The 19,235-nt window shown below is 44.0% G+C and overlaps 1 protein-coding gene across 6 annotated transcripts in view; it reads right to left on the bottom strand.

Annotated features, from left to right (window-relative positions):
- The window catches only part of TSPAN4 (tetraspanin 4), a 486,061-nt gene extending 466,951 nt beyond the window's left edge, over nucleotides 1–19,110 (bottom strand). For 2 of the 6 annotated variants that reach the window (XM_082230629.1, XM_082230623.1), the window contains exon 1: nucleotides 18,975–19,110. The gene's annotated coding sequence lies outside the window, so the exon portion shown is untranslated. Of the gene's footprint in view, nucleotides 1–17,790; nucleotides 17,887–18,974 lie in introns of those variants that run through there. The other 4 variants (XM_082230627.1, XM_082230620.1, XM_082230624.1 and 1 more) reach the window with 4 other exon arrangements.
- Nucleotides 19,111–19,235: the final 125 nt, after the last annotated feature.

The following is a 19,235-nucleotide window of genomic DNA, read 5'->3' on the forward strand; positions in this document are numbered from 1 at the left end:
TTTTTAAGTGGAGTGACTTTCAGAGCCTTTATATCAAAACCTAAATGAAATGGCATATGGCATATCACTACCCTGCAAGTCCAAGGATGAGCTACCTGAGAGAGAAACATTTCACCCCCACAATCTTAATAAAGTGTTTTCTCAGTTTGTCCTATGCAGATCTATGGACAAAGTTATATAACTGTTGTATACCTGCTTAACTGTCATTTTCCCCCCTGTGTGAAACATGGTTTGGGGGAGGGGGGCAAAAAAATCTTTTGGAGATCTCTTGCCTCTCTGCACTAAATTTCAGTTCTCAGGGGTTTCAAGTGGAGAAGGCTGGGGAGGAGAGAGAATGAACGGCTATTAGTCCAGTCACTTTAATTTAGGCAAGGCTTTCTCCATCTCTCAGTATTTCAATAGCACAGCCAGGCATGGATATTCCCCAGGGATTTTTTTCAGGGGGAAACTCGTTGGAACTCAGTTCTGGCACCTCTCAGGTGGGTGCCACTGGCTTTCTAAGAAAAAGAGGGAGGTGTTCATCGTGAGTTCTGGAACCTCTTTTTCTGGAAAAATAGCACTGGTGTGCCCTATTTTCCATTTGGAGCTAATAAAAAGCTTTGTGATCAACTACAGACAGGAAACCGAATCAAGCTCTGAAAAGAGACCACTCCTGCATATTCACTATGCACCACTCACTTGACAAGTAAGACTAGAGATTTCCAAAAGCACCTTTCTATCCTTTGCAAGGAGCGATACAACAGAGGTTTAGCTATTTTCTGTTCATTAACCCAAGGCAGACCTACCTGAAGGAAGGGATTGCAATATAAAGCAAAGAAGGAGGAAAGCCAGCCTTCTTTATGTCCCTCCAAGGGGGAAGGGTCTTTTAGTCATCTTCCAAGAATCTGTGCGCAGACAGTGGTCACAATTAGTCAGCAATATACTGGCATAATAACAGCTTTGCTGTTAGAAAGGGCATGTCAGACAGCACAGGATAATTCAGCCAAAGACAAGTCAAAATGGCAGCTTTGCTTTAAAACAAAGCCCAAAAATATCACTAAAAGCTGTCATTAAGCAGCTTCAGAGCTCTTGTGAAGATTATATCTTCTCCCCCTTCATCAGAAAGAATCAAGCTGTACAAATACAACTGCCAACATACCTTTGAAATGTGCATTTTGAAATACAGCCTTAAGCTTCTGAACTGCCAATCAGTTTGTGATCTCAAATTATCGCAAGATAAAAATCACAGGCTGGGTTCCCTTTTTCCAATACGTCCTTCCATTTCTGTGTCAGTATAAATAAGGTGACAGTGCTGCCACCTCCCCACATACTCAGGTCGCAACTGAGCCAGGGCTCAGCTCCAGAATACGTGAGGTCACCTATGAAACTTCTTTTCAGTGCCAGCTCTGGCATATTTGGACTAACCAAGTTGTCTCTGAGCATAGACAGAACAGCTCTTGTCAAAACAACCACCTGTTGCTGTTGTTGCTTTTCAAGCACCAAGCAGGAAAACAAAAAGAGCAAACTGGAAAGATTTTTAAGTGCCTCACTATCTAAAAGACTGGGAGAATAAAATGGGTTTTGCTTGTACCTCAAAAGAAGACAATGTTGGTGCTAGCCAAGACTCTTTGTGGGGGACGGGTGTTTCCTAGATGGGACACCACAGCCAAAAAGGCATTTTCTCTGTTTGGCACCTGCTTTAGCTCTGAACGGGGCAGCAGGGCAGGGGAGAGAAAGAGAGACGGTGTTCCTATAGATAACTGTTTAGGGCTTTAAATCAAGCTTAAGCAACTTGACTGTTCATTACTAGACCACACTACTTATTATTTTTAGTGTTAATGCTCATCATCATCAGTATTATTAGGTGGTTATTTGTATTATCTGTATATGTGCATTGTTGTTTTATGTTTTAGAGCCCTTGACTCTTTGTTCTTTTTCCCCTTATTGTAAACCAGAGATACACGATGCTTCACTACTGCTCTTCCAAGAGGAACCTAGCTGTGCCAACATCACTGAGCTCAGATGCAGAGAATTTGTGACACTTGTAGTGATCAGTGAAGCAACTCAAGCCCACTCTTTGCTGCCATTGCTTATTTGGGGTCTGAATGTTTCCTGCTGTTCCGCATCAACCTCAGGAGCCCCCAGAAGCCTTTTAAAAATAAAAACATCACCCCCACCCTATAGCAGTGCCCCACCCTTTTAGTGATCCTTTCCCTCTTTTAAGTGGTTGCTTTTGATTCCTTAAAGCTGTACACCCCCCAAAAGAAATCTTTAACTGCAAAGTACAATCCTGGCCCCGCCTTTTAAAAACTATCACTCATCACCAGAAGGTTGCCCTCCCCATCCCCAATCCATTATCTGAACTAGATATTGTGCTATTGTCTTAAATTGAGGACTCCTAGATTTGAGCCTCTGGGCAATTGTCCCAGTTGGAAGCATTCTCTGATTCACTTGGATGTGCTTTCAAAAATAAATATTACCGGGGGGCGGGGGGGAAATAATCAGCACAATTCCCCAGGTGTGCATCCTCTGCAGCTATACTCCATTTATAATTTATGCTGTGCCACCATGAGTATCAGCAGGGGAATAGGCTCAAATTTACTTTAAAATAAAATATACATTGCTTCAGCATGTTAACTCCATAGATAGATAGATAGATAGATAGATAGATAGATAGATAGATATATCCTTTCCACAGTAAAATGGGTATTTTAAAACTAGTATTCCTGAGACTGGTATTAATTATTATTATTATTATTATTATTATTATTAGGCCAGCCATGACATACACAGCAGCATTGCTCTGCTGCTTTGCATTGGTGTGTAGAGTAGCTTCTTATATATCCCTGCCTTGATTCTAAAAAAGGTTCCCGAAGATTCAGATTGCAGACTAATTAATTTCAGGCTTTTTTCTCAACTAGCAGGATAAAGAACGCTCTGGGGAAAGGAGGCTTTGCAGCACACCTGTGTTGAACCCGAGGTCACAATCGCACCATACATTTAAAGCACATTTACACCACTTTAACAATCACGGAACTGCAGCTTTATCCCTCACAGAGCTACAGTTCTCAGGACCCTTAGCAGACCACAGCTCCCAGGATGCTTTGAGGGAAGCTGTGTGCTTTAAATGCACAATATGGATGTGAGCAGAGACATTAAGCTTCTCAGCATTTGTTTGGCCTTCTAGGGGGGGAAAAACCCTGTGCCAATTACAGTAAATCTGCACTGGATAATTTCTGGTTTGCATTGGAAAACTTTTTGATGCCACTGTGATCCAATTCAGCATGTTTATTTCCCCTGCATTTAGCAAACAAAGTTGTTGTTTTTTAAAAGTAATGAAACTGCCAAGCTTGCCCAATATTGTATTTGCAATCGGCATCCATTCATTGTTACTAAATGGAGTTGTGAAGTTGTCAAAATGGGTTATCTTCCGTGGAAAAGTAAAGCACTAGGGAGAGTTGCGAAATTTCTTCTGCCCCACATCACTGGTTCTGTTACCAGCTTTTGGCAACATCAGCCAAACAGGTAGAGTGGCCAGATGCTAAGGAGATGGCAGGGGGCCGTGCCCCTTTAATAGTCATCTGAACAATAGAATTTGGACAGATGGGACTTCACAAAAAGCAACGAGAAATGTTGCATTCAGAGGAAAGGTGCAAAGCACCACTCTCTTTTGCATCTGGTCACCCAATTACAAGGATGCAGATTAGTAGCGCAGGCTGCTTTAGTATTTATTTATTCTTGGCTTACCATAGTGCACTGGAGATTTTGGGAAGCATTCTACAAAATACAGATGTAACACATGGAACAGATGTGTGCCGCACTTAGCTGTGTATACCAGGGACATGCCTAGATGGCTTAAAGCAGCTCAGTCTAGGATTGTAGCTCCGGAAACAAGCAATAAAGACAAGAAACGGTGTGTCTTTTGCCTACACAAAACAAAACCATAAAGCCAACTTCGGGGTGGAAATTAGCAACATGCCAGCTCAATGCCTGAATGCCACTGAACAGGGATTTGTGGAAATTTTGCTCACCAGTTTCAGAATTGCAGTTAGCTTCCAAGAAACATCTTTGCTTATATCATGCCTCCCATCCCCCAACTTAAGGATATCTAATGGTGCCAAAAACTTGCCATGCTCAGTGGAAAGGTGCAAAGAGTTTCTCCTGGGCCTCACTAACAAAACTGGTGAACATAAAAAAGGATTCTTCTCCTTTTATCAAGCCCTACCAATGAAATATAAATCAGCAGTCAGCAATTAACAAGGTGTAAAATAAACAGCCTGCCACCTGCCTTAACAGTCCCCTTTCCTCCTTTCAAACGAGTCAAGGTCTTGGCGCCGCTTTCCAAATTGGCAATGGATATTATGTATGCATTTATTCCACAGCTGTTCTTCATTGCACCCAACATAACAAGCTTACCTAATATGGTGGGACTTTTATTTTTTCCAGAGCAAACTGTAAAGCACTGAACTTAATGAAATCAGGGATATGAAGTTAGCAAATATGAACTGTGACATCTCCAGCCACATTGCCAGGCTTAAAGGGCCCTTCCCTCTTCGTTTGTTCTGCTTCAGCCGGTTCTAAATTTGTTTCACTGAACTTGGGAGACGGAATAGCTTGGATCCTGAGCAATTTGGCATGCGGGCGCAGGGAGGAATTATTATTATTATTATTATTATTATTATTATTAATAATAATTCCTGCAACCCCTAGCCCCAGGACTGTTCTGGAGAGTTTTTCAATTCTCTGGAGCAGATTAGCAGGTGCACAGAGAGTTGCAGGGGGTGGGAGTGAAAACAGCTTCTCCCACTTCCTCCAGAGGGAGCATCCTGTTGGATTCACTGATGAGAACTCAAGATCTAGGCCATTAGTTTTAGCAGACCTGATATAGTAGAACCCAACTACCCATCATCATCATCATCATCATCCCACTGTCATCTCCAGCCAGGCAGTTCTTAAAGCAGAATGAAAACCAGAAAAGAATTTTGATAGCAGTGCACACCACAGGCAACAGTGCCTCTATTAAAGTCTCCTTTAGAAACCAAACATTATTGATCACCTCAAGCCTGAAGCTAGATTCTAGATTCTTGAACAAGTAGTAGAAAAGGCATGCCTGTGTTGTTAGACTGCATCGCAAGGGTTTGGACTAGATGACCCTCAGAGTTCCTTCCAACTCTACAATTCTATGAGTCTTTTTTAATGCACTTACCAGTGTGCTAATACAGATTATACCCACTTCTTCTTCCCACTCTTTTGTTCTGGTTTTCTTCCATTCAGAAGATATTACAGCGGTACCTCGGGTTAAGAACTTAATTCATTCCAGAGGTCCGTTATTAACTTGAAACTGTTCTTAACGTGAAGCACCACTTTAGCTAATGGGGCCTCCCGCTGCCACCGGAGCATGATTTCTGTTCTCATCCTGAAGCAAAGTTCTTAACCCGAGGCAGTATTTCTGGGTTAGCGGAGGCTATAACCTGGAACGTCTGTAACCTGAAGTGTATGTAACCCGAGGTACCACTCTAATAGGTAATGAAAAGCAAAGCTCCCAGTACATTCCTTGACTAAGTGGGAAGCCAGAGGCACAGCAGTCTAGGCCAACCTTCCCCAACATGGTGTGCCCCGCCGATATTTTGTACTACAACTAGCTGGGGCAGATGAGAGTTGTGGCCCAAAAGAGCAGAAGGGCCCCAGGTTAGGAAAGGCTGGTCTGAACTGCTATGCCTCTGACTAGCAGGGGCCAGGAGAAGACTGGAAGGTAAAAAAATCACCATTCGCTGTCAGAGAGACATCTATATTTTGGCCCTTTCCTTCCTGAAACAGCCAAGCATGCACTGCCTACCTCAAAAGGTTTGCAATGCTCGATTGAAGTTCCAGAAAGCAAACAACAAAGCAGAAGGCACCAACTCTGATAATTATTTTCTTTTTCAGTATAATCTTTGCTGCTTTATTTCACATCCTTAATAGTTCCTGCAGAATTGTGCATTTCTGCTTCTCTTCTTACTCTCTCTCTCCTTATATCATTCAAGGGTCAGCAGTCCCTGCTGACTTTCAGCTGTAGTCAACAAGCAAGATTAAGAAAAAGTAAGACATTCTCAGTTGCACAAAAACACAAACCTATGCCTAGTTCTATAATCTAAAGACAAAATACATCCCACACTTCCTAACTAGCAGGAGGGGGAGCATGCACACCAAGGCAGTTCTGCTGTGGGACAACTTTGGGCATGATGGGAGGGGAGATTGGCCACAGCTCCCCACATCATGCGCACATGATAGCAAAGGGATGCATTTGCAGCCACAAAGCCCCTATACACTCAACTGCATTGGCCGTTTTCCCTGCATCTTTCCTACATCTTCTGCCCATGAAGAAGGGGTGCAAGCTGTGCCACATCAGCTGATGTACCAGCTTCTTTGCACATGAAAACCATTAAAGGAAGCACAAATATCACACTTATAGAAGAGGTACAAGCAATTTATGCTACTAGCGTGATTGATAAAGTCCCGTATGGCATCTCTTCCTGGTCACTGTTTTGCCTACTTCCTTCACAGCTGACACTCATCCCAGCAAGCTTGATGGCAAAAAGCTGTACACTCCGGCTACTTCATAATGCCAGAATTCAGTTACTTTTGGATTCTAGCAAAAGGCTCTAGCCACCCCTACATCTCCCATTTTCACAGCATAAAACTTACTGGGTGGTATCCAAGCGCCTGGGTGTATATATAGAAATTCAATGTTCATTAGAAAACAAAATACCCTGAGCTTGCAGTTCCAGGAAGTACAGTATACTGTATTATCTCCACGTTCAGCAAGGGATGAGAGTGAAAGAGAAACAAAACAGGTGAAGGTGCAAAGACCTTCCAGTGGTAGGTCAGAGCCTTGAGGAACAGAAACACTGCCAGTGAATCTTCTTGTTACTGATTGAGGACCTCTATAGAGTGGGTCTTCTGACTGTGTTTTAGAGATCCCAGAGATTCCTCAGAGGTATCAGAGATCCCTCAATGATAACTTCAGTAGCGAAGGACAAACATTCCTGAAATACATCTCACCTACACTACTCCTAACCATCTTGCACTGCACTGCTGTGGCAGAATGGCAGCCTGTGGTAACTCCTTTCCATTGGGACTGGCAGGGCAGAAGGCAGAGAGACAAACCATAGGTAGAGCTTAAGCCAACAGCATGCAGTTCCACCGAATGGCTATAAATATTAAGGCAGGCAAGTGAGGGTTGGCTGAGGTGTACACCATTCACCTAAATGGACCAGCCTCCACTGGTGTCAGGTCTGTTCTAGAATGCATTCTCAGTTCTCTCAAGGCGGAAATAAGGTACAACAGGCCAGGACAGTGCTCTGTGTGAACAGAGTTATGTGCCCATATATCCCAGGATACCTGGGCATGTTTGAGGGCTCCTTGTTCACAAACAAGTGGCTTACAAAATATGTTTTGTTTTACGTATGGCTTGGTAATATGTCTGAACCCAGCAGGATTGCACAACCATGTTTTGTTTGGACACCCCACCCTAGAAACTCAACAAGGCAAGAACAGCTGAGAAAATAAGCCAAGGTTTGTAAGAAGGAAAGACCCCCACCATGGCTTGTTAGCTTGCCTGTGATATAACTCATGGTTTGTTGAACATGGTTACAAAAATTTTTTTACTTAGTGTGAGGTGTGAACACAGAAACTCCATTTTTCATGATGGTGGGGAAATTAGAAGATCGAGGAAGAAAGATGCATCACACTTTGCCCCACTTCAACTGATAATTTATAAAATCATTTGAGAGGTTATTTGGCCACTTGAATCACTTAACTGGGTTAAGCTCAAGAGCAAAGATGTCATCATTGTCTTGAACATTGATGAGCGCTAAATTAGAGACTACAACTTCATGAAAATACATATTTGAGTTGCTCAACATATGAGAAAATCTTTGTTAAACAAGAGTTGTATCAATCTCATTAGACAAAAGAACTCCAGGTTCCTACCTGTTGAACTTCCTACACGCTGAACTTTGGCTAAGAAGCAGCCCAGCCAAGTACTGTATCCTTCTGCATAAGGTAACAAGAGCTATATGCAAAAGCAAGCATTTCAAGACAATTCCAACTCCAAATAACTGATCACAAGTCTATCGATTTCAAGCAAACGTAGCTATTAGTTTTGCCACACAATACACACCAAACAGTCTACCTACCCTGTTCCAGCTCAACAATCTAATCCATAGGAGTATCATCCATTCATAGCAGAAAAATATATTCTGACAATCATTGGAGAATGTCAAGTACAGGAAAACATTTTGCAGCCCCCCAGAACCGTCCAAGGTCACAAAGATCAAGGAACTATCACTTCATCAAAGTGCTAAGAAGTCGAGGAAGTGTGAACCCTCTACAGCTCATTATCAATGGTACTATAGAATTAGCAGAAGGCAAGCTAAAAGTGAATGAAGGTAAGTTGTGGGCTGGCATTGGTAGGGGGACAATCAGCAGATATGGGAATGGTTGGTGCCCTATGCTAGTGTTACAAAGGGAAACAACATGCATGTGTCAAAGACCCTCCAGTTAAAACAACTTATCAAGGATTTTATGTAACACAGGCTCACTTAGCCCTGCTGTTTCCCTGAACATACGCCAATCACATCAAAGACAAGAGATCGTTGAGCAGCAAGTCATCGTTGAACACCCTTGAGAACTACAGGTTTGCAACAATCCCAGATCTAGGGGGTAAACGGTGGCATATCCCCCAGGAAGCAAGTTGGGGGTGGCAAACAACATCATGCCCTGAGCCTGGATGGCATAACATGGGAGAGAGCAAAGAGGAGAAAGAGGTGAGAGAGTGAGAAAGAGGAGATGCTGCCCAGGACAGCTGTTGCTGCTGCCAGGCCAGGAGACACCACAACCCTGAGGAGAAGGCAGAGCTTCTCAAGGCATCTCCTGCTGCCACAACGGCTGCTCTCTCCGGCTCTCACAGCTTTGCAGGTCCCAACCACTCACCACCACCACCCATCCTCCAGCAACTTCAAGAACACCGATGCACAGCCAAGGAAAGATGAGGAAGAGACAGAGACAAGCCCACCAAGTGTGCCTAGCTAGGAGTGAGGTTCAAACTGTCTCCCTCTGTCTGATGCTCCAGAAGGGCAAGGTCAGCTTCTCCCTTTCCCTGGCCAGCTCTGGGTCTGTCTGTGAGCAAGCACCTGGGCCTGTCTTCCTCCTGCCACCTAAAAGGCAGGGAAACATGCACACCTGCCTCTTGCTCAGCTGGGTGGCATATGGGAAGTGTGCCTCCGAGTACATACAAAGCACGCATGCTGCCAGCAATCCGAGCTGGAAAAAACCTCATCAGACTCTCATGGCCTTGGCCCCTTTCCTGACATGAGAATAGTCATTTTTAGAGAGGTTGCTTTCCTTCTTCTTCCTGTGAAAATAACTTACTTGTGAGAATAACTGCTGAATCCAGTAGTCCTTCCAAGGTAACAACAGGCTATAACAGTACAAGCAATTAATAAAATAACAACCTACATTGCCGCATTACAAAGCTATGAGTATACTGTTAGGAGTTTGTTTGTCTGAATAAACAATACCACCATAGTTTATTTGATAAAATTCAAAGGTGCCAAATGCCCCTTTAGGACTCTAGAGTTGGAATGTAATACCCACCAGAGTTTGAGAGAAAAATAGATAGGCAGGACTGGTGTTTGCATCATGCAGCGGCATCTAGCTCATATTGCACCACAGCACAACGTCGTCTTCCAAACCAACAACTCCAAGCTTACATTCAGTTCAGCTTCAGAGAAGGATGCTAGAAAGAGTTTTTGCAGTATGAATTTGAGCGGAGACAGAGTAAGAAAGGGCTGTGGGCAAGGAGAAGGTAAAGCACCTTGGGATGCTGTAGCCTTCTATGAATATCTCATGCAGGGTCAGAGGTTATGCTGTCTGCTGCAGGGATCTATTTGCATCACCAAGCTGTGGTTATACGAAAGGAAAGTAGACCCTATCACACTGTTCTAAGTCTTCTCACAGCTCAGAAAGTGGGGAGCACAAAGCCTTGCAGCAAAATGCTCCTTGGGTTTACTTGGAAGTGATCTCACTACGCTCAATGGGACTTATCTCTCAGCAAAAACATTTAGGTCTTCAGCTTTAAACAACATTTTCCTTTTTACACCCACTTCAATAAAAAAAATCTTTCAAAACAACATAATTTCTTCAAGACGACTGCACTCCTGACAAAGGATTACAGAATGACATTTAAGTTTGTGAAAACTTCAACAGCTAAGGAAGGAAAAATAACCCATTGGTTTCCAAAGACCGTAAACAGCAGTTCCATCTGTGCTCAGTGCCAATTCAATTCCCTCTGTTCACAGCTGTAGAGAATTACTGTCCTTGGGTAAGCAAAGGGGAGTAAATTGTATCTTCATTAGCACTCCAAGTCATAAAAATCATGTTTCAACAGCCGCAAAAACTCACCGCTTGGGTTTCGCCACAGTTCAAGTTGAGGCTGGAGTTTCTGCACATCAGGTCAATAATCCATGTGTTCAAAACCCAGTCACGGAAAATGCATTAATATAAGCTGTGCATTAAGGCACAATTATTTATACACAGAGCAGTAATGGCTTCTATCAACTCTCACGTCAGGGGACATGGAAATTCCATTTTTAGACAAACTAGCACTTTAATAAAAGTAATACAATACTAACAAACGTAACGCATAAGGATGGCAAAGCAGCACATTCATTTTCTGATGCCGATAGAAATCGCATAATATGAAGAATGGCCTAATTCAATAAAATTAGTTAACAACACTATGGGGAAATATGGTCCCAGAGAATTCAGTTTTCAAAGCATGCCTTATTAGTTCTCTGTTGCACATGCAACTTTACACCAGGACCATAAACTACTGCACTGAAATATTAGAAAATCAAAAGGGTATGGTGCATACAAGCAAGATGGAGTTGGCTAAGGAATTTCAACATGTGCATCTAACCATGCACAGATACAGTATAAGAAAAGGAAAAGAGAAGAGAAGAGAGAAAGGAAAAAAGAGCAGCATCTGCTGAATTCCCTCTTAACACCACCAGTCAAAAGTGCATGACAGGAGTCCTTTGCTCTGATTAGCCCAGTGATGGTTTATTCCTCTTGTTTTCTGGACTGAAGGAAACACTCCAGTCCTAAAAGCCAGTGTGGTGTTAGCTGTTAGAGCAAGCTCTTCAATGTGGAATGTGGTGCACTTCAGATGTTTTGTTGGACTATAGTTCCCACCAGCCCCCAGCCAACACAGCAAATCGTAAAGGGTGATGGGAGCTGTATTCTGGGAATTAAAATACCAATTCTGCACCTGTGCTTTATTTATTTCTTTATTGCCCTTTTTATTTGAGTTGCATCTTGCCCCTCCTCCCCACCGCAAGTAGTCCATATGTATCTGTATCTATATCATCTATATCTATATCTATATCTAATCTATCAAGGTAAAGGTAAAGGACCCCTGACAGTTAAGTCCATTTGTGAACGACTCTGGGGTTGCGGCACTCATCTCGCTTTACTGGCCAGGGGAACCGACCTTCCGCCAACCTTCCGATCGGCAAGCCCTAGGCTCAGTGGTTTAGACCATAGCGCCACCCGCATCCCTCTAGCTATCTAGCTATCTATATTTGAGTTTTGTGTTTTTGCTCATTCAGCTACATTCATCCAGTTAATATCTATGCAAGTATGCTCTCTACTTTCCTCTTCTGCAAGGCCTTTGGGCAAGATACTCTCTCTGAGTCTACCTCCTCACTGCCACGGGGCTCTTATCAGTGGGTCCCTTGCCTGGGTGAAGGCTCTCAGCAGATATCCGACTATGCTGACCCTTGGTGCTGGCCCTAACAAGGACTCTCCACATCTCTCCTACCAGGTCTTTCCAGCCTATAACACATGGCTTTGCAGAACTCTTTGAGATTCAGAAGACCACAGGAGCCTGCAGAACAAGGCACCAGCCCTTTAAGGATGCACATAGTTCACTGGAGATGGAGGGGCCAACAGCAAGACTAGTTGAGCCAATCTTCAGAAGTCCTCTGAAACAACAGCTCCACTCTACTCTAGGCAAGGCTCTGACCTGGGCTTGCCTGAATGTGGTTCTACCACATCAGTTGGTAAACCAAGAGGTACTACAACTGTTGACTGCTCTCCTATATCCTGGAGACCAGCTGGGGCAGAACATGGCCATGTTACTGTTTTGTTACACTAACACTAATGTGGAAACAAGTTCCATTAAAATCAATGGAAGTAGCCACCTAGGACTAGAGATGATGCCCTGTATGCTTACATCCAGCCACATCAGTGTATTGGGGCTTTGGAGGCAATGTGGGCCCTCTCTCTCCATCTCACAGGAAGTAGGATAGAAAGTTGAGTAGTATGTGCCTGAGTGTTTTGCGGGAGCATGACAAATCTTTTGCTATGGTGCACAGCAAGGGGGGTTTTTTTTGGCTTGCTTGTTCCAACTTCTAAAGTAAAAAAGAAAGAAAGATGAGAAATCTTTATTTCCAGACACTTGCCCTAGGTACTGCAAGACCTTTTTATCAATACAATAGCACAACATTAACTAGAGCGACTAGACACAAGGAAATGAATCAAGACTTGGTGGTGCATGCAAGTCTTGAATGTTAATGGGTATGTGTATTACTTACCAACAACATGAATAATGGTTAAGATCTGACCTCAAGGAGGCACTCAGGTTTAATGTGCAGCTAATTTCAGTGCCCATTTTAAAATGTGTTAATTTCACTTGCAAAGCGTGTTTCTTTAGAACAGGCCAGGGCCAGTCAACTTCTGCACTCTTGGGGGCTGCTCGCTCCCAGCAGCGCTCCAGATAATAGAAGCAAATTTTGCAGCACAACCCACCACCTCCTTTCCTATTCAGATGCCAGCTTGTTTTCTTCTGTTTCTTACTGGTCCTTTTCTCTGCTTTTAACAGCAGTCCAATATGCATAAATTTAGCCTGTGAAACCTCTCTGACACAAAGAGAAACAGCTGGCAAAAGCTTCCCTGCCTTCATTTCTGCTCTTAGAAGTTGAGAAGTCAGGATCTATAACACAGTCAACACAATCTAGCAGTAAGAGTTCCACAGTTATGGGGCATTACACTGAAAATCCAAGGGGGAAGTGTGGAATCTCTCTCACACTCAACCCCTGAAAACAATCTTCTTTATGAGCAAAACTACTGGCAAGTGTTTTACAGTACTACATCTGCACCAAAACACAATAGGACATTTTGTCAAGGGAAATAAAATTAAGTCGGGAACCAGATGTAGCCCATGGGACTTACTGGCCAGCCTTGCTTTAAAAACACTTCATGCGGTGTTTTAAACTGTCACTTGCTTGTCACATTGCTTCAAAGTTGAAAAGCTTTCATCAAATTGAGAACAACAGACCACTTACAATCCATATGGAGATCTTTGGATGTCCACCTGGAAGTAAATCCATGCAAATTTAATCCACTGATAGTTCATCAAGGCTGCAATCCTATTCACACTTATATAAGTGTATAGGATTGCACTCTTAATGCAATACCACACATAATCAAAATGAATCTGATTCTAATTAATCTGCAATTAAGTAATGCAACAGACCAACATAGGAGGAGCTACGGTTAGGTTTTTTATGCCTTTCTCTTGTCCCTATCCCACTGGTAATTTTAGTGAACTACTGAACATCAGTAGTACCCACACATATTTCTCATTTAACTTCTCTTATTTTCCCCCTGGTTTGTTCCTAATGCACACTTCATGCTGAGATAAGCATTGCAGCTATCCCATGAATAAGGGATTACTGGAGAATCTGCATTTTGAAAGACACGCATTGTGCCTAACTCCTTCTGCTCAGGATGACAAAAACAGCTATTGGACCCTGGAACTTTACGTGCTATCACTTTAATGCTGGCTCTCCTTCGATTTCTTGAAAGATTATTGGCTTTGCCAATAATAAATGAATCTGATCCAACAGCAAGCCACTGTCCAAGCAGAAAGCGATGGTGCATGATAGCCACAAACATGGGACAACAACACCCTGATCAATGACCACATAGCATTACTGATTCTTAGGGGGCATGCAGCAATCTGCGTATGATCCAATTTGAGAATCCCTCCATCTTTATTTCTAATGTGCAACACCAGCTTCAGGAAGTCATATATCACCAAAAGAGAGGAAATGCATTCCCAAAAGAGACAAGATGGCACAATTTGCTTAAAATGTGCAGACTAATGACTATGCATAGATACAAATTTAGAGGGGGGAAACTACATAGAGAAACAACACATCTTACCAGGTGACCTGTGCACCTGCTCAGACTGCTGTCCAGGTGCTAACCACTGCTGGGCAATTTCAATGGCCCCCTTGCTCTCCTTTCTTAAGGTTCTTAATCTTTAAATGAAGCTTGGACCAAACAGCCCTTCAAACACAAGAACTGTCTCAGTAATGTAGGACACACAATCACCCTAGTTTCAATCCAACTTCGGTAAGTTTTAAAAGGTCCATGATGCACAATCAGTGTCCAACTTCATCCATGTCCAACTTAAAATAACAAACTTAGAGATGTAAAGACCCAGAAAGAAAGGGGGGAAGGGGGGAGGTGAGACACATTTTTCCTGGTTATTTGCAGGCCTTTCATTTATTTAAAGCATTTCTACCCTGCCCCTTCAGACTTGCGCCCAGAACTGCTTACAAACAATCTAAAACATATCACTCAGAAAGGGAAAGGGATAAAAAGGGAGGTATCAAGCAAGCTCATATACCAATTCTTAAAGTTACAGTTCTTATGAGGACCAGCTGGGAAAGAAACAATTCAGGTAGCCTGAAGGAATGGCTGCTGCTGCTGCTAAGTGACAGTTGAAGGAAGGCCAAAGGCAGCTGGTCTCTCAGCAAAAGACTGGCTTCTCTCCCTCTGATCTACAGCCTCCGCAAACTACATAGATTATGTTTACTTGATTGCCTCCCACTACACACACACACAGTCAAGAAATAAATCAAAGGCGGAAGAAATGAGTGAAAGAACTTGGAATGAGTCAGGGCCTTTCCCTATCTATATCACCACTGGATTAAAAGCGACAAGATGAGCAGTTAAGGTAGGAGGTTGGTTATTCACAGGAACTCCAGAATTACCCAAGAGTAAATCGCAATAACAGCAACGAATGATCATGTAGCAAAAAAATAAAAAATGGCACCATTCACACCCAAAGTTGCAGAAATACAAAAAATCCTAAGTGTGTGTGGTGGGAGGAGGACATAAGCAGACATGCACCTGTGTGAACTGAGCATGTTCAGGGGCCAGAGAACACAGTGGGGGTTTTTTTTTGGGGGGGGAGAGAAAACTGGGTGGGTTGGAATAGAGTATTCTGGGGAGAATGATTGTCTGAATACCACATTCCAACCCACCACATTTTATTTCCCCCAAAAGGCACTAAGCATGCTCAGTCCACACTCGTGCATGCCCTCTCCCTCTCCCCACACTTTTAGGATTTTTTTAACTGTACTTATGCAACTCTTAGGGCTCCCCAAAACCTGCCAATGTCTTTTGGTGCAGATTATGCCATTTTTGGCTACATAGTTATTAGAAGTAAAAGGAGGAGTTTGTATATAAAGGATTGTCACAGTCTTACTTGTTTGTTTTCCTCTGTACCAGGGATGGGGCATCTGCGCCTCTCCAGATGTTGCTGGATTATAACTCCTATCATTCCTAGCTGGGGTTGATGGGAGATGGAATCTCACAACATCTGGAGAGACACAAGTGCCCCATGCCTGACCTATACCCAAATCTGCCAACTGAGGATAACTTGTTATGCATCAAACTTGTCCACCAAAGCTTATGTCACCTATAATAAATTTATTGAGTCTCTTAAGGTGCCACAAGACTTGTTTTTTCTGTGACAGACAAGCTGTAAGAAAATAAGAACAACGCTGGTAAAACAGAGCAAAGTCCTGTCCAGCATCCTGTTTTCTACAGAGGCCAAACGGAGGTCCCAGGAAATTATGTCCGCAGTAATTCGAAAGGGCACATAGTCAGCACATACTTTGATTCCCCAAGCATCACCAGTATATATTCATGTCCACTGTATAGCAGGCTGGGCTCAGCTGAGCAAAGCAATGGGAAACAAAGTCTTATGTGAAGAAAAATCACCCGCTCCTCAAGGTACAGCCCTTCACACAAACAATCTCATCCTTGTGAGGAGGATGTTGGAAGACTCTTTCCTCCTGCTGCTGAATGAATAGCCTCCAGTGCACTTTGTGGGGGGGGGGGAATATACAGATATTGCTCCCCCACTAGCTGTAAAAGTTATTGCTTAAGCAAGCTAGCCTAAGGTGAAAGACCTTGACTCTTGCCCCTCACCCCATCCAATACAATTCCCATAAGCCACCATGGTGTCTTCCTGGTGGTAGTGCAGGAGTAGCTAACATGTGGCCTTCCAGATGTTGCTGAACTACAACTCCCATCATCCCCAAATAGAGGCCATGCTAGCTAGGGTTGAGAGGAGTTGGAGTCCAGCAATGTCTGGAGAGCAACAGGTTAGCTACTGTTGCTACAAGGGATAGTTCCCTCAGGACCGGCCCAACCAAGAGGAAAGGTGAGACAACTGCCTCAGGTGGCAGAATCCTCTTGGACAGCAGATCCCGGTGTTGAACTTCCTTTCCCCACCTTGCTCCTGATGTAGATCTTTCCTCACCCCGTCTTCCCTGGCAGGGAGGAAGGCGTCAATTTAGGGTCTGCCTCAGATGCCAGAATGTATTGCTTTCCCTTGGTCTACCTCTCCCAGTAAGACTTAATCTTCCCAGGACACAATTCCATTTTCCCACCAAAAACCTCAACCACCACCTTCCCTTTCATCTCAGGAAATGGCACATCTCTCAAAGAAAGTCTGTAGTAAGAAAGCGATAGAACCCAATCTTCCAAGTTTTTGCTCAAAAGTAAGTTGCAGGGAGTTCAAGAAAACTTACTCTGAAGTAAACATCTACATGACCCACAGCGTTGGATAAATATTTGCAGAATGAGGACCAATAATAACAATCCCACTCGATTCAAATGCCAAGCATACTCAGAGACACAACTGGGAGAGATCAAGAAATCTGATAGCATCTCTCTTGGTCTTTTGCCTGAAGACATAGCAATAGCTTGTGGAAGGACACAGAGCCTTACAGCTTGCAAACTCTGGTATCCTATTCATTTGCTCTTCTGCCTCAAACTCCCCACCCCCATGATTTATAACTCTTTCCCCAAATAAAATGTTGCCATTGGATACAATCCTGCAAACACCACATGCTAATCCCCCTGAAGCGGGAACAGTTTGTTCTTAAATACAGTTGTGAATAAATCTCACCCTTTTAAAGGAGACTCTAAAATTTAATTCGGCACCAGTGGCAGGAGAGAAGCCAAAGTTACTCTAGAAAAGTCAAACAGACCACACCCATTCACCTCAGCCAAACAGAGGACTGCATAAAAAGTTGTACTAGGCCCACACTTCTCAAACCATAGTGTAGAGAAGCCCCATTATTAACTCCAACTGCATTCACATTTATTTCTCCTTCACGGGGAGAAATTCCACTGTAAAATATGCATGAAATGTCGCCCGCCTGCCCCCCGAAAAATCTGCGCTGTGGCAAACAGTCCTCCTTTCACGAGGTTTTCCAGGGAGACCCCAGCTCACCTCTCCACTTATCCATCAAGGGGCGACCTTGAGTCAGTCAACATCTCTCAGCCCAAAATCTCCCTCGCGGGACTGTTTTGAAAATAAGAGCGGCATACGCAACCCCACCCTGAGCTCCTTGGAGAAGGGTGGCACACAAAATACAAATAAAAATAGTAAATAGTAACCTGTAATTGTTTACTCCGGAGGATGAGGTCCCGCTCAATTCCATGGGTTCACCCGCCAATAAGTGTGCATGGGACTGAAGGCGTACCAGGATGTGGCTCTACCGACCACCATATACCACTACCTAGAAATGCCGGAGGGGAGGCGAAGGGGGGGATGATGGCATGCAACCTAAACGTTGATACGGTTTGCTCAGGCTGCAAAGCCTACGCACTTTCAAAGGGAAGTAAACCTATCACTGTCACCCGTGATCTGGAATTTACTTCAGAGTAAACGTGCACTGGATCGGGCTACCGATGTGCGAAGAACTGGGGCGCAAGACGCACAGAGAGGTTTGTTTTCCACCGGGGAAAAAACAGGACTGTTGTAGGTCCCGCCTCCCAAAGATTTGGAGTGCAGCTACTCCCCGCATATTTTTTTTTTAATATATATATTGGGCAAGTTTTCGCGTGCACCAGCGACCCACGGATCCATCAAGTTAACAACCGAGAGGAAGGAGAATGATGCTCTCCTTGCTGGGGACGGGGGGGGGGGGCGTTTTTCATTTCCGAAGGAGAGCGAGCGCCGGGGCAGCAGCATTAGGGAAAGTCTGGCTGGATTGAATGTCCAAGAGCGGTTGTTGCGATTTCTCCTAGGCTCTCCAAAATGAAGGAATTTTTAAAAATATAAACGAAAACTCCTTTCTGGCAGCGTGTTTCCATTTAAAGTTCTCTCTCGTGCTTTCAGTAGAAACATCACCGAGATTGCGATCACCATTTGGAAATAGCCATCCAGGCATATTCTCCCGAGCACATACTGCAAATCTCCACTAACTTGAGTGGGTTTTGGCAGCGCAAAAGAGAGAGAAAGAAATCGCCACAAGTAGCATAACACCAGAGCAGCTGAGTTCCTCTGCAAGGCACCAGCAGCCTGATTTAGATTTGGAGCGGAGGGAAACACCGTTTTCCTCTCCCCACCTTATCCTTTCCCGTTTTATAGCTCCCATCAGCAAGGAAAAACTTGACGGGGCTGAACTACTGCAACACCACCAGTTGCACTTTTCCAGCCAACAGCACAACTCAATGTACGGAAGACAGAAAAATCAGCCTTCTTTTTCTAAAACTCTCGCTTGGAGGAAAAAAAAAAAACCTCTAGCAACAAGTGCCTGCAGAACAGCGCGAAAAGAAACACGAATGCAAAGGAGTACCTGACGCTCCGCCGCCACTTGCTCCAATGAAGCTGCGAGCTCAAGCTGCTCCCGCTGCCCAGACTCAGCGCTCTGCAATCCGAACGCCCCAGCTGCCACTCAGCGCGCACGAGAAACGCGAAAGCCCTCGCCGAACGCAACTTTCTTGAGCCAACCGCGACGCCGTACCGCTCGGACCGTACCATTCCTCACCCTCGGAGAGGGGCCGGGTTAAGAATAGAGCGATAAAGAAGAGGGCGCTGTCCCCAGCACTCCACGGGG

This window comes from Podarcis vaucheri, assembly GCF_965113315.1.
Source record: "Podarcis vaucheri genome assembly, chromosome: 1".
NCBI lineage: Eukaryota > Metazoa > Chordata > Lepidosauria > Squamata > Lacertidae > Podarcis > Podarcis vaucheri.